Source organism: Scyliorhinus torazame, chromosome 2, assembly GCF_047496885.1.
Source record: "Scyliorhinus torazame isolate Kashiwa2021f chromosome 2, sScyTor2.1, whole genome shotgun sequence".
Lineage (NCBI taxonomy): Eukaryota > Metazoa > Chordata > Chondrichthyes > Carcharhiniformes > Scyliorhinidae > Scyliorhinus > Scyliorhinus torazame.
In genome coordinates, this window is record NC_092708.1 from 257,095,859 (window position 1) to 257,113,254 (window position 17,396).

At 50.2% G+C, this 17,396-nt stretch overlaps 1 protein-coding gene across 2 annotated transcripts in view; it reads left to right on the forward strand.

The window, feature by feature from the left end:
* The window catches only part of mapkbp1 (mitogen-activated protein kinase binding protein 1), a 420,608-nt gene that overhangs the window by 275,639 nt on the left and 127,573 nt on the right, over window positions 1–17,396 (forward strand). The gene's annotated exons all lie outside the window — the stretch shown is intronic.

Sequence of the window (17,396 nt, forward strand, 5' to 3'; positions counted from 1 at the left end):
CTGATATACCCCACACCCCTCACTGTGACACTGATATAGCCCACACTCCTCACTCTAACATTGATAAACCCCACACCCCTCACTGTGACACTGATATACCCCACACCCCTCACTGTAACACTGATCTACCCCACACCCCTCACTGTAATACTGATATACACCACACCCCTCACTGTGACACTGATATACCACACACCCCTCACTGTAACACTGATCTACCCCACACCCCTCCATGTAACACTGATATACCCCACACCCCTCACTGTGACACTGATATACCCCACACCCCTCACTGCAACACTGATATACCCCACACCCCTTACTGAAACAGTGATATACCCCACAACCCTCACTGTGACACTGATATACCCCACACCCCTCCCTGTAACACTGATATACCCCACACCCCTCCCTGTAACACTGATATACCCCTCACCACTCACTGTAATACTGATATAGCCCACACTCCTCACTGTAACACTGATACACCCCACACCCCTCGCTGTAACACTGATGTACCCCACTCCCCTCACTGTAACACTGATATACCCCACTCCCCTCACTGTAACACTGATATACCCCACACCCCTCACTGTAACACTGATATACCCCACAGCTCTCACTGTGACACTGATATACCCCACACCCCTCACTGTAACACTGATATACCCCACACCCCTCAGTGACACTGATATACCCCACACCCCTCATTGTAACACTGATATACCCCACACCCCTCACTGACACCGATATCCCCACACCCCTCACTGTAACACTGATATACCCCACACCCCTCACTGTGACACTGATATACTCCTCACTGTAACACTGATATACCCCACACGCATCACTGTAACACTGATATACCCCACACCCCTCACTGTAACACTGGTATACCCCACACCCTTCACTGTAACACTGATATACCCCACAACCGTCACTGTATAACTGGTATACCCCACACCCCTCACTGTGACACTGATACACCCCACACGCCTCACTGTAACACTGATATACCCCACACCTCTCACTGTAACACTGATATACGCCTCACTCCTCACTGTAACACTTATATACCCCACACCCCTCAGTGTGACACTGATATACCCCACACCCCTCACTGTAACACTGATATACCCCACACCCCTCAGTGACACTGATATACCCCACACCCCTCATTGTAACACTGATATACCCCACACCCCTCACTGACACCGATATCCCCACACCCCTCACTGTAACACTGATATACCCCACACCCCTCACTGTGACACTGATATACTCCTCACTGTAACACTGATATACCCCACACGCATCACTGTAACACTGATATACCCCACACCCCTCACTGTAACACTGGTATACCCCACACCCTTCACTGTAACACTGATATACCCCACAACCGTCACTGTATAACTGGTATACCCCACACCCCTCACTGTGACACTGATACACCTCACACGCCTCACTGTAACACTGATATACCCCACACCTCTCACTGTAACACTGATATACGCCTCACTCCTCACTGTAACACTGATATACCCCACACCCCTCACTGTAACACTGATATACCCCACACCCCTCAGTGACACTGATATACCCCACACCCTCACTGTAACACTGATATACCCCACACCCCTCACTGACACTGATATACCCCACACCCCTCACTGTAACACTGATATACCCCACACCCCTCACTGTGACACTGATATACCCCACACCCTTCACTGTAACACTGATATACCCCACAACCGTCACTGTATAACTGGTATACCCCACACCCCTCACTGTGACACTGATACACCCCACACGCCTCACTGTAACACTGATATACCCCACACCCCTCATTGTAACACTGATATACCCCACACCCCTCACTGTAACACTGATATACGCCTCATTCCTCACAGTAACACTGATATACCCCCACACCCCTCACTGTAACACTAATGTACCCCACACCCCTCACTGTCACACTGATATACACCACACCCTTCACTGTAACACTGATATACCCCACAAGCGTCACTGCATAACTGGTATACCCCGCACCCCTCACTGTGACACTGATACACCCCACACGCCTCACTGTAACACTGATATACTCCACACCCTCACTGTGACACTGATATACCCCACACCCCTCACTGTAACACTTATATACGCCTCACTCCTCACTGTAACACTGATATACCCCACACCCCTCACTGTCACACTGATATACCCCACACCCTCACTGTAGCACTGATATACCCCACACCCCTCACTGTCACACTGATGTATCCCACACCCCTCACTGTGACACAGATATACCCCACACCCCTCACTGTAACACTGATATACCCCACACCCCTCACTGTCACACTGATGTACCCCACACCCCTCACTGTCACACTGATGTACCCCACACCCCTCACTGTGACACTGATATACCCCACACCCCTCAGTGACACTGATATACCCCACACCCCTCACTGTAACACTGATATACCCCCACCCCTCACTGTAACACTGGTATACCCCACACCCTTCACTGTAACACTGATATACCCCACAACCGTCACTGTATAACTGGTATACCCCACACCCCTCACTGTGACACTGATACACCCCACACGCCTCACTGTAACACTGATATACCCCACACCCCTCATTGTAACACTGATATACCCCACACCCCTCACTGTAACACTGATATACGCCTCATTCCTCACAGTAACACTGATATACCCCCACACCCCTCACTGTAACACTAATGTACCCCACACCCCTCACTGTCACACTGATATACACCACACCCTTCACTGTAACACTGATATACCCCACAAGCGTCACTGTATAACTGGTATACCCCGCACCACTCACTGTGACACTGATACACCCCACACGCCTCACTGTAACACTGATATACTCCACACCCTCACTGTGACACTGATATACCCCACACCCCTCACTGTGACACTGATATACCCCACACCCCTCACTATAACACTGATATACCCCACACCCCTCACTGACACTGATATACCCCACACCCCTCACTGTGACACTGATTTACCCCACACCCCTCACTGTAACCCTGATATACCCCACACCCCTCACTGTAACACTGATATAACCCACACCCCTCACTGTGACACTGATATACCCCACACCCCTCACTGTAACACTGATCTACCCCACACCCCTCACTGTAACACTGATCTACCCCACACCCCTCACTGTAACACTGATATAGCCCACACTCCTCACTCTAACACTGACATACCCCACACCTCTCACTGTGACACTGATATACCCCACACCCCCCACTGTAACACTGATATACCCCACTCTTCTCACTGTAACACTGATATACCCCACACCCCTCACTGAAACAATGATATACCCCACACCCCTCACTGTGACACTGATATACCCCACACCCCTCACTGTGACACTGATATACCCCACACCCCTCACTGTAACACTGATATATCCCACACCCCTCACTGTAACACTGATATGCCCCACACCCCTCACTGTAACATTGATCTACCCCACACCCCTCACTGTAACACTGATATACCCAACTCTTCTCACTGTAACACTGATATCCCCCACACCCCTCACTGAAACAATGATTTCTTCACACCCCTCACTGTGACACTGATATACCCCACACCCCTCACTGTGACACTGATATACCCCACACCCCTCACTGTAACACTGATATAACCCACACCCCTCCCTGTAACACTGATATAGCCCACACTCCTTACTGTACACTGATACACCCCACACCCCTCGCTGTAACACTGATGTACCCCACTCCCCTCACTGTAACACTGATATACCCCACTCCCCTCACTGTAACACTGATATACCCCACTCCCCTCACTGTAACACTGATGTAGCCCACACCCCTCACTGTAACAATGATATACCCCACACTCCTCACTCTAACACTGATATACCCCACACCCCTCACTGTAACACTGATATACCCCACACCCCTCACTGTAACACTGATATACCCCACACCCCTCACTGTAACACTGATATAGCCCACACTCCTCACTGTAACACTGATATACCCCACACTCCTCACTCAAACACTGATACAGCCCACACCCCTCACTGTAACACTGATATACCCCACACCCCTCACTGTAACACTGATATACCCCACACCCCTCACTGTGACACTGATATAGCCCACACTCCTCACTCTAACATTGATAAACCTCACACCCCTCACTGTGACACTGATATACCCCACACCCCTCACTGTAACACTGATCTACCCCACACCCCTCACTGTAACACTGATATACACCACACCCCTCACTGTGACACTGATATACCACACACCCCTCACTGTAACACTGATCTACCCCACACCCCTCCATGTAACACTGATATACCCCACACCCCTCACTGTGACACTGATATACCCCACACCCCTCACTGCAACAGTGATATACCCCACACCCCTTACTGAAACAATGATATACCCCACAACCCTCACTGTGACACTGATATACCCCACACCCCTCCCTGTAACACTGATATACCCCACACCCCTCCCTGTAACACTGATATACCCCTCACCACTCACTGTAACACTGATATAGCCCACACTCCTCACTGTAACACTGATACACCCCACACCCCTCGCTGTAACACTGATGTACCCCACTCCCCTCACTGTAACACTGATATACCCCACTCCCCTCACTGTAACACTGATATGCCCCACACCCCTCACTGTAACACTGATATACCCCACAGCTCTCACTGTGACACTGATATACCCCACACCCCTCACTGTAACACTGATTTTCCCCCACACCCCTCAGTGACACTGATATACCCCACACCCCTCATTGTAACACTGATATACCCCACACCCCTCACTGACACTGATATCCCCACACCCCTCACTGTAACACTGATATACCCCACACCCCTCACTGTGACACTGATATACTCCTCACTATAACACTGATATACCCCACACGCATCACTGTAACACTGATATACCCCACACCCCTCACTGTAGCACTGGTATATCCCACACCCTTCACTGTAACACTGATATACCCCACAACCGTCACTGTATAACTGGTATACCCCACACCCCTCACTGTGACACTGATACACCCCACACGCCTCACTGTAACACTGATATACCCCACACCTCTCACTGTAACACTGATATACGCCTCACTCCTCACTGTAACACTGATATACCCCACACCCCTCACTGTAACACTGATATACCGCTCAGTGACACTGATATACCCCACACCCTCACTGTAACACTGATATACCCCACACCCCGCACTGACACTGATATACCCCACACCCCTCACTGTAACACTGATATACCCCACGCCCCTCAGTGACACTGATATACCCCACACCCTCACTGTAACACTGATATACCCCACACCCCTCACTGACACTGATATACCCCACACCCCTCACTGTAACACTGATATACCCCACACCCCTCACTGTGACACTGATATGCTCCTCACTGTAACACTGATATACCCCACACGCATCACTGTAATACTGATATACCCCACACCCCTCACTGTCACACTGATATACACCACACCCTTCACTGTAACACTGATATACCCCACAAGCGTCACTGTATAACTGGTATACCCCGCACCCCTCACTGTGACACTGATACACCCCACACGCCTCACTGTAACACTGATATACTCCACACCCTCACTGTGACACTGATATACCCCACACCCCTCACTGTAACACTTATATACGCCTCACTCCTCACTGTAACACTGATATACCCCACACCCCTCACTGTCACACTGATAAACCCCACACCCTCACTGTAGCACTGATATACCCCACACCCCTCACTGTCACACTGATGTATCCCACACCCCTCACTGTGACACAGATATACCCCACACCCCTCACTGTAACACTGATATACCCCACACCCCTCACTGTCACACTGATGTACCCCACACCCCTCACTGTGACACTGATATACCCCACACCCCTCAGTGACACTGATATACCACACACCCCTCACTGTAACACTGATATACCCCACAGCCCTCACTGTGACACTGATATACCCCACACCCCTCACTATAACACTGATATACCCCACACCCCTCACTGACACTGATATACCCCACACCCCTCACTGTGACACTGACTTACCCCACACCCCTCACAGTAACCCTGATATACCCCTCACCCCTCACTGTAACACTGATATACCCCACACCCCTCACTGTGACACTGATATACCCCACACCCCTCACTGTAACACTGATCTACCCCACACCCCTCAGTGTAACACTGATATAGCCCACACTCCTCACTCTAACACTGACATACCCCACACCTCTCACTGTGACACTGATATACCCCACACCCCCCACTGTAACATTGATCTACCCCACACCCCTCACTGTAACACTGATATAGCCCACTCTTCTCACTGTAACACTGATATACCCCACACCCCTCACTGAAACAATGATATACCCCACACCCCTCACTGTGACACTGATATACCCCACACCCCTCACTGTGACACTGATATACCCCACACCCCTCACTGTAACACTGATATACCCCACACCCCCCACTGTAACATTGATCTACCCCACTCCCCTCACTGTAACACTGATATACCCCACACCCCTCACTGTAACACTGATATACCCCACAGCTCTCACTGTGACACTGATATACCCCACACCCCTCACTGTAACACTGATATACCCCACACCCCTCAGTGACACTGATATACCCCACACCCCTCATTGTAACACTGATATACCCCACACCCCTCACTGACACCGATATCCCCACACCCCTCACTGTAACACTGATATACCCCACACCCCTCACTGTGACACTGATATACTCCTCACTGTAACACTGATATACCCCACACGCATCACTGTAACACTGATATACCCCACACCCCTCACTGTAACACTGGTATACCCCACACCCTTCACTGTAACACTGATATACCCCACAACCGTCACTGTATAACTGGTATACCCCACACCCCTCACTGTGACACTGATACACCCCACACGCCTCACTGTAACACTGATATACCCCACACCTCTCACTGTAACACTGATATACGCCTCACTCCTCACTGTAACACTTATATACCCCACACCCCTCAGTGTGACACTGATATACCCCACACCCCTCACTGTAACACTGATATACCCCACACCCCTCAGTGACACTGATATACCCCACACCCCTCATTGTAACACTGATATACCCCACACCCCTCACTGACACCGATATCCCCACACCCCTCACTGTAACACTGATATACCCCACACCCCTCACTGTGACACTGATATACTCCTCACTGTAACACTGATATACCCCACACGCATCACTGTAACACTGATATACCCCACACCCCTCACTGTAACACTGGTATACCCCACACCCTTCACTGTAACACTGATATACCCCACAACCGTCACTGTATAACTGGTATACCCCACACCGCTCACTGTGACACTGATACACCCCACACGCCTCACTGTAACACTGACATACCCCACACCTCTCACTGTGACACTGATATACCCCACACCCCCCACTGTAACATTGATCTACCCCACACCCCTCACTGTAACACTGATATACCCCACTCTTCTCACTGGATCACTGATATACCCCACACCCCTCACTGAAACAATGATATACCCCACACCCCTCACTGTGACACTGATATACCCCACACCCCTCACTGTGACACTGATATACCCCACACCCCTCACTGTAACACTGATATACCCCACACCCCTCACTGTAACACTGATATACCCCACACCCCTCACTGTAACATTGATCTACCCCACACCCCTCACTGTAACACTGATATACCCCACTCTTCTCACTGTAACACTGATATACCCCACACCCCTCACTGAAACAATGATATACTCCACACCCCTCACTGTGACACTGATATACCCCACACCCCTCACTGTGACACTGATATACCCCACACCCCTCACTGTAACACTGATATAACCCACACCCCTCCCTGTAACACTAATATAGCCCACACTCCTCACTGTACACTGATACACCACACACCCCTCACTGTAACACTGATGTACCCCACTCCCCTCACTGTAACACTGATATACCCCACTCCCCTCACTGTAACACTGATATACCCCACTCCCCTCACTGTAACACTGATGTAGCCCACACCCCTCACTGTAACAATGATATACCCCACACTCCTCACTCTAACACTGATATACCCCACACCCCTCACTGTAACACTGATATACCCCACACCCCTCACTGTAACACTGATATACCCCACACCCCTCACTGTAACACTGATATAGCCCACACGCCTCACTGTAACACTGATATACCCCACACTCCTCACTCAAACACTGATACAGCCCACACCCCTCACTGTAACACTGATATACCCCACACCCCTCACTGTGACACTGATATAGCCCACACTCCTCACTCTAACATTGATAAACCCCACACCCCTCACTGTGACACTGATATACCCCACACCCCTCACTGTAACACTGATCTACCCCACACCCCTCACTGTAACACTGATATACACCACACCCCTCACTGTGACACTGATATACCACACACCCCTCACTGTAACACTGATCTACCCCACACCCCTCCATGTAACACTGATATACCCCACACCCCTCACTGTGACACTGATATACCCCACACCCCTCACTGCAACACTGATATACCCCACACCCCTTACTGAAACAATGATATACCCCACAACCCTCACTGTGACACTGATATACCCCACACCCCTCCCTGTAACACTGATATACCCCACACCCCTCCCTGTAACACTGATATACCCCTCACCACTCACTGTAATACTGATATAGCCCACACTCCTCACTGTAACACTGATACACCCCACACCCCTCGCTGTAACACTGATGTACCCCACTCCCCTCACTGTAACACTGATATACCCCACTCCCCTCACTGTAACACTGATATACCCCACACCCCTCACTGTAACACTGATATACCCCACAGCTCTCACTGTGACACTGATATACCCCACACCCCTCACTGTAACACTGATATACCCCACACCCCTCAGTGACACTGATATACCCCACACCCCTCATTGTAACACTGATATACCCCACACCCCTCACTGACACCGATATCCCCACACCCCTCACTGTAACACTGATATACCCCACACCCCTCACTGTGACACTGATATACTCCTCACTGTAACACTGATATACCCCACACGCATCACTGTAACACTGATATACCCCACACCCCTCACTGTAACACTGGTATACCCCACACCCTTCACTGTAACACTGATATACCCCACAACCGTCACTGTATAACTGGTATACCCCACACCCCTCACTGTGACACTGATACACCCCACACGCCTCACTGTAACACTGATATACCCCACACCTCTCACTGTAACACTGATATACGCCTCACTCCTCACTGTAACACTTATATACCCCACACCCCTCAGTGTGACACTGATATACCCCACACCCCTCACTGTAACACTGATATACCCCACACCCCTCAGTGACACTGATATACCCCACACCCCTCATTGTAACACTGATATACCCCACACCCCTCACTGACACCGATATCCCCACACCCCTCACTGTAACACTGATATACCCCACACCCCTCACTGTGACACTGATATACTCCTCACTGTAACACTGATATACCCCACACGCATCACTGTAACACTGATATACCCCACACCCCTCACTGTAACACTGGTATACCCCACACCCTTCACTGTAACACTGATATACCCCACAACCGTCACTGTATAACTGGTATACCCCACACCCCTCACTGTGACACTGATACACCCCACACGCCTCACTGTAACACTGATATACCCCACACCTCTCACTGTAACACTGATATACGCCTCACTCCTCACTGTAACACTGATATACCCCACACCCCTCACTGTAACACTGATATACCCCACACCCCTCAGTGACACTGATATACCCCACACCCTCACTGTAACACTGATATACCCCACACCCCTCACTGACACTGATATACCCCACACCCCTCACTGTAACACTGATATACCCCACACCCCTCACTGTGACACTGATATACCCCACACCCTTCACTGTAACACTGATATACCCCACAACCGTCACTGTATAACTGGTATACCCCACACCCCTCACTGTGACACTGATACACCCCACACGCCTCACTGTAACACTGATATACCCCACACCCCTCATTGTAACACTGATATACCCCACACCCCTCACTGTAACACTGATATACGCCTCATTCCTCACAGTAACACTGATATACCCCCACACCCCTCACTGTAACACTAATGTACCCCACACCCCTCACTGTCACACTGATATACACCACACCCTTCACTGTAACACTGATATACCCCACAAGCGTCACTGCATAACTGGTATACCCCGCACCCCTCACTGTGACACTGATACACCCCACACGCCTCACTGTAACACTGATATACTCCACACCCTCACTGTGACACTGATATACCCCACACCCCTCACTGTAACACTTATATACGCCTCACTCCTCACTGTAACACTGATATACCCCACACCCCTCACTGTCACACTGATATACCCCACACCCTCACTGTAGCACTGATATACCCCACACCCCTCACTGTCACACTGATGTATCCCACACCCCTCACTGTGACACAGATATACCCCACACCCCTCACTGTAACACTGATATACCCCACACCCCTCACTGTCACACTGATGTACCCCACACCCCTCACTGTGACACTGATATACCCCACACCCCTCAGTGACACTGATATACCCCACACCCCTCACTGTAACACTGATATACCCCACACCCCTCACTGTAACACTGGTATACCCCACACCCTTCACTGTAACACTGATATACCCCACAACCGTCACTGTATAACTGGTATACCCCACACCCCTCACTGTGACACTGATACACCCCACACGCCTCACTGTAACACTGATATACCCCACACCCCTCATTGTAACACTGATATACCCCACACCCCTCACTGTAACACTGATATACGCCTCATTCCTCACAGTAACACTGATATACCCCCACACCCCTCACTGTAACACTAATGTACCCCACACCCCTCACTGTCACACTGATATACACCACACCCTTCACTGTAACACTGATATACCCCACAAGCGTCACTGTATAACTGGTATACCCCGCACCACTCACTGTGACACTGATACACCCCACACGCCTCACTGTAACACTGATATACTCCACACCCTCACTGTGACACTGATATACCCCACACCCCTCACTGTGACACTGATATACCCCACACCCCTCACTATAACACTGATATACCCCACACCCCTCACTGACACTGATATACCCCACATCCCTCACTGTGACACTGATTTACCCCACACCCCTCACTGTAACCCTGATATACCCCACACCCCTCACTGTAACACTGATATAACCCACACCCCTCACTGTGACACTGATATACCCCACACCCCTCACTGTAACACTGATCTACCCCACACCCCTCACTGTAACACTGATCTACCCCACACCCCTCACTGTAACACTGATATAGCCCACACTCCTCACTCTAACACTGACATACCCCACACCTCTCACTGTGACACTGATATACCCCACACCCCCCACTGTAACACTGATATACCCCACTCTTCTCACTGTAACACTGATATACCCCACACCCCTCACTGAAACAATGATATACCCCACACCCCTCACTGTGACACTGATATACCCCACACCCCTCACTGTGACACTGATATACCCCACACCCCTCACTGTAACACTGATATATCCCACACCCCTCACTGTAACACTGATATGCCCCACACCCCTCACTGTAACATTGATCTACCCCACACCCCTCACTGTAACACTGATATACCCAACTCTTCTCACTGTAACACTGATATACCCCACACCCCTCACTGAAACAATGATTTCTTCACACCCCTCACTGTGACACTGATATACCCCACACCCCTCACTGTGACACTGATATACCCCACACCCCTCACTGTAACACTGATATAACCCACACCCCTCCCTGTAACACTAATATAGCCCACACTCCTCACTGTACACTGATACACCCCACACCCCTCGCTGTAACACTGATGTACCCCACTCCCCTCACTGTAACACTGATATACCCCACTCCCCTCACTGTAACACTGATATACCCCACTCCCCTCACTGTAACACTGATGTAGCCCACACCCCTCACTGTAACAATGATATACCCCACACTCCTCACTCTAACACTGATATACCCCACACCCCTCACTGTAACACTGATATACCCCACACCCCTCACTGTAACACTGATATACCCCACACCCCTCACTGTAACACTGATATAGCCCACACTCCTCACTGTAACACTGATATACCCCACACTCCTCACTCAAACACTGATACAGCCCACACCCCTCACTGTAACACTGATATACCCCACACCCCTCACTGTAACACTGATATACCCCACACCCCTCACTGTGACACTGATATAGCCCACACTCCTCACTCTAACATTGATAAACCTCACACCCCTCACTGTGACACTGATATACCCCACACCCCTCACTGTAACACTGATCTACCCCACACCCCTCACTGTAACACTGATATACACCACACCCCTCACTGTGACACTGATATACCACACACCCCTCACTGTAACACTGATCTACCCCACACCCCTCCATGTAACACTGATATACCCCACACCCCTCACTGTGACACTGATATACCCCACACCCCTCACTGCAACAGTGATATACCCCACACCCCTTACTGAAACAATGATATACCCCACAACCCTCACTGTGACACTGATATACCCCACACCCCTCCCTGTAACACTGATATACCCCACACCCCTCCCTGTAACACTGATATACCCCTCACCACTCACTGTAACACTGATATAGCCCACACTCCTCACTGTAACACTGATACACCCCACACCCCTCGCTGTAACACTGATGTACCCCACTCCCCTCACTGTAACACTGATATACCCCACTCCCCTCACTGTAACACTGATATGCCCCACACCCCTCACTGTAACACTGATATACCCCACAGCTCTCACTGTGACACTGATATACCCCACACCCCTCACTGTAACACTGATTTTCCCCCACACCCCTCAGTGACACTGATATACCCCACACCCCTCATTGTAACACTGATATACCCCACACCCCTCACTGACACTGATATCCCCACACCCCTCACTGTAACACTGATATACCCCACACCCCTCACTGTGACACTGATATACTCCTCACTATAACACTGATATACCCCACACGCATCACTGTAACACTGATATACCCCACACCCCTCACTGTAGCACTGGTATATCCCACACCCTTCACTGTAACACTGATATACCCCACAACCGTCACTGTATAACTGGTATACCCCACACCCCTCACTGTGACACTGATACACCCCACACGCCTCACTGTAACACTGATATACCCCACACCTCTCACTGTAACACTGATATACGCCTCACTCCTCACTGTAACACTGATATACCCCACACCCCTCACTGTAACACTGATATACCCCTCAGTGACACTGATATACCCCACACCCTCACTTTAACACTGATATACCCCACACCCCGCACTGACACTGATATACCCCACACCCCTCACTGTAACACTGATATACCCCACGCCCCTCAGTGACACTGATATACCCCACACCCTCACTGTAACACTGATATACCCCACACCCCTCACTGACACTGATATACCCCACACCCCTCACTGTAACACTGATATACCCCACACCCCTCACTGTGACACTGATATGCTCCTCACTGTAACACTGATATACCCCACACGCATCACTGTAATACTGATATACCCCACACCCCTCACTGTCACACTGATATACACCACACCCTTCACTGTAACACTGATATACCCCACAAGCGTCACTGTATAACTGGTATACCCCGCACCCCTCACTGTGACACTGATACACCCCACACGCCTCACTGTAACACTGATATACTCCACACCCTCACTGTGACACTGATATACCCCACACCCCTCACTGTAACACTTATATACGCCTCACTCCTCACTGTAACACTGATATACCCCACACCCCTCACTGTCACACTGATAAACCCCACACCCTCACTGTAGCACTGATATACCCCACACCCCTCACTGTCACACTGATGTATCCCACACCCCTCACTGTGACACAGATATACCCCACACCCCTCACTGTAACACTGATATACCCCACACCCCTCACTGTCACACTGATGTACCCCACACCCCTCACTGTGACACTGATATACCCCACACCCCTCAGTGACACTGATATACCGCACACCCCTCACTGTAACACTGATATACCCCACAGCCCTCACTGTGACACTGATATACCCCACACCCCTCACTATAACACTGATATACCCCACACCCCTCACTGACACTGATATACCCCACACCCCTCACTGTGACACTGACTTACCCCACACCCCTCACTGTAACCCTGATATACCCCTCACCCCTCACTGTAACACTGATATACCCCACACCCCTCACTGTGACACTGATATACCCCACACCCCTCACTGTAACACTGATCTACCCCACACCCCTCAGTGTAACACTGATATAGCCCACACTCCTCACTCTAACACTGACATACCCCACACCTCTCACTGTGACACTGATATACCCCACACCCCCCACTGTAACATTGATCTACCCCACACCCCTCACTGTAACACTGATATACCCCACTCTTCTCACTGTAACACTGATATACCCCACACCCCTCACTGAAACAATGATATACCCCACACCCCTCACTGTGACACTGATATACCCCACACCCCTCACTGTGACACTGATATACCCCACACCCCTCACTGTAACACTGATATACCCCACACCCCTCACTGTAACATTGATCTACCCCACACCCCTCACTGTAACACTGATATACCCCACTCTTCTCACTGTAACACTGATATACCCCACACCCCTCACTGAAACAATGATATACTCCACACCCCTCACTGTGACACTGATATACCCCACACCCCTCACTGTGACACTGATATACCCCACACCCCTCACTGTAACACTGATATAACCCACACCCCTCCCTGTAACACTAATATAGCCCACACTCCTCACTGTACACTGATACACCACACACCCCTCACTGTAACACTGATGTACCCCACTCCCCTCACTGTAACACTGATATACCCCACTCCCCTCACTGTAACACTGATATACCCCACTCCCCTCACTGTAACACTGATGTAGCCCACACCCCTCACTGTAACAATGATATACCCCACACTCCTCACTCTAACACTGATATACCCCACACCCCTCACTGTAACACTGATATACCCCACACCCCTCACTGTAACACTGATATAGCCCACACGCCTCACTGTAACACTGATATACCCCACACTCCTCACTCAAACACTGATACAGCCCACACCCCTCACTGTAACACTGATATACCCCACACCCCTCACTGTGACACTGATATAGCCCACACTCCTCACTCTAACATTGATAAACCCCACACCCCTCACTGTGACACTGATATACCCCACACCCCTCACTGTAACACTGATCTACCCCACACCCCTCACTTTAACACTGATATACACCACACCCCTCACTGTGACACTGATATACCACACACCCCTCACTGTAACACTGATCTACCCCACACCCCTCCATGTAACACTGATATACCCCACACCCCTCACTGTGACACTGATATACCCCACACCCCTCACTGCAACACTGATATACCCCACACCCCTTACTGAAACAATGATATACCCCACAACCCTCACTGTGACACTGATATACCCCACACCCCTCCCTGTAACACTGATATACCCCACACCCCTCCCTGTAACACTGATATACCCCTCACCACTCACTGTAATACTGATATAGCCCACACTCCTCACTGTAACACTGATACACCCCACACCCCTCGCGGTAACACTGATGTACACCACTCCCCTCACTGTAACACTGATATACCCCACTCCCCTCACTGTAACACTGATATACCCCACACCCCTCACTGTGACACTGATATACCCCACAGCTCTCACTGTGACACTGATATACCCCACACCCCTCACTGTAACACTGATATACCCCACACCCCTCAGTGACACTGATATACCCCACACCCCTCATTGTAACACTGATATACCCCACACCCCTCACTGACACCGATATCCCCACACCCCTCACTGTAACACTGATATACCCAACACCCCTCACTGTGACACTGATATACTCCTCACTGTAACACTGATAATGCCCACACGCATCACTGTAACACTGATATACCCCACACCCCTCACTGTAACACTGGTATACCCCACACCCTTCACTGTAACACTGATATACCCCACAACCGTCACTGTATAACTGGTATACCCCACACCCCTCACTGTGACACTGATACACCCCACACGCCTCACTGTAACACTGACATACCCCACACCTCTCACTGTGACACTGATATACCCCACACCCCCCACTGTAACATTGATCTACCCCACACCCCTCACTGTAACACTGATATACCCCACTCTTCTCACTGGATCACTGATATACCCCACACCCCTCACTGAAACAATGATATACCCCACACCCCTCACTGTGACACTGATATACCCCACACCCCTCACTGTGACACTGATATACCCCACACCCCTCACTGACACCGATATCCCCACACCCCTCACTGTAACACTGATATACCCCACACCCCTCACTGTAACACTGATATACCCCACACCCCTCACTGTAACATTGATCTACCCCACACCCCTCACTGTAACACTGATATACCCCACTCTTCTCACTGTAACACTGATATACCCCACACCCCTCTCTGAAACAATGATATACTCCACACCCCTCACTGTGACACTGATATACCCCACACCCCTCACTGTGACACTGATATACCCCACACCCCTCACTGTAACACTGATATAACCCACACCCCTCCCTGTAACACTAATATAGCCCACACTCCTCACTGTACACTGATACACCACACACCCCTCACTGTAACACTGATGTACCCCACTCCCCTCACTGTAACACTGATATACCCCACTCCCCTCACTGTAACACTGATATACCCCACTCCCCTCACTGTAACACTGATGTAGCCCACACCCCTCACTGTAACAATGATATACCCCA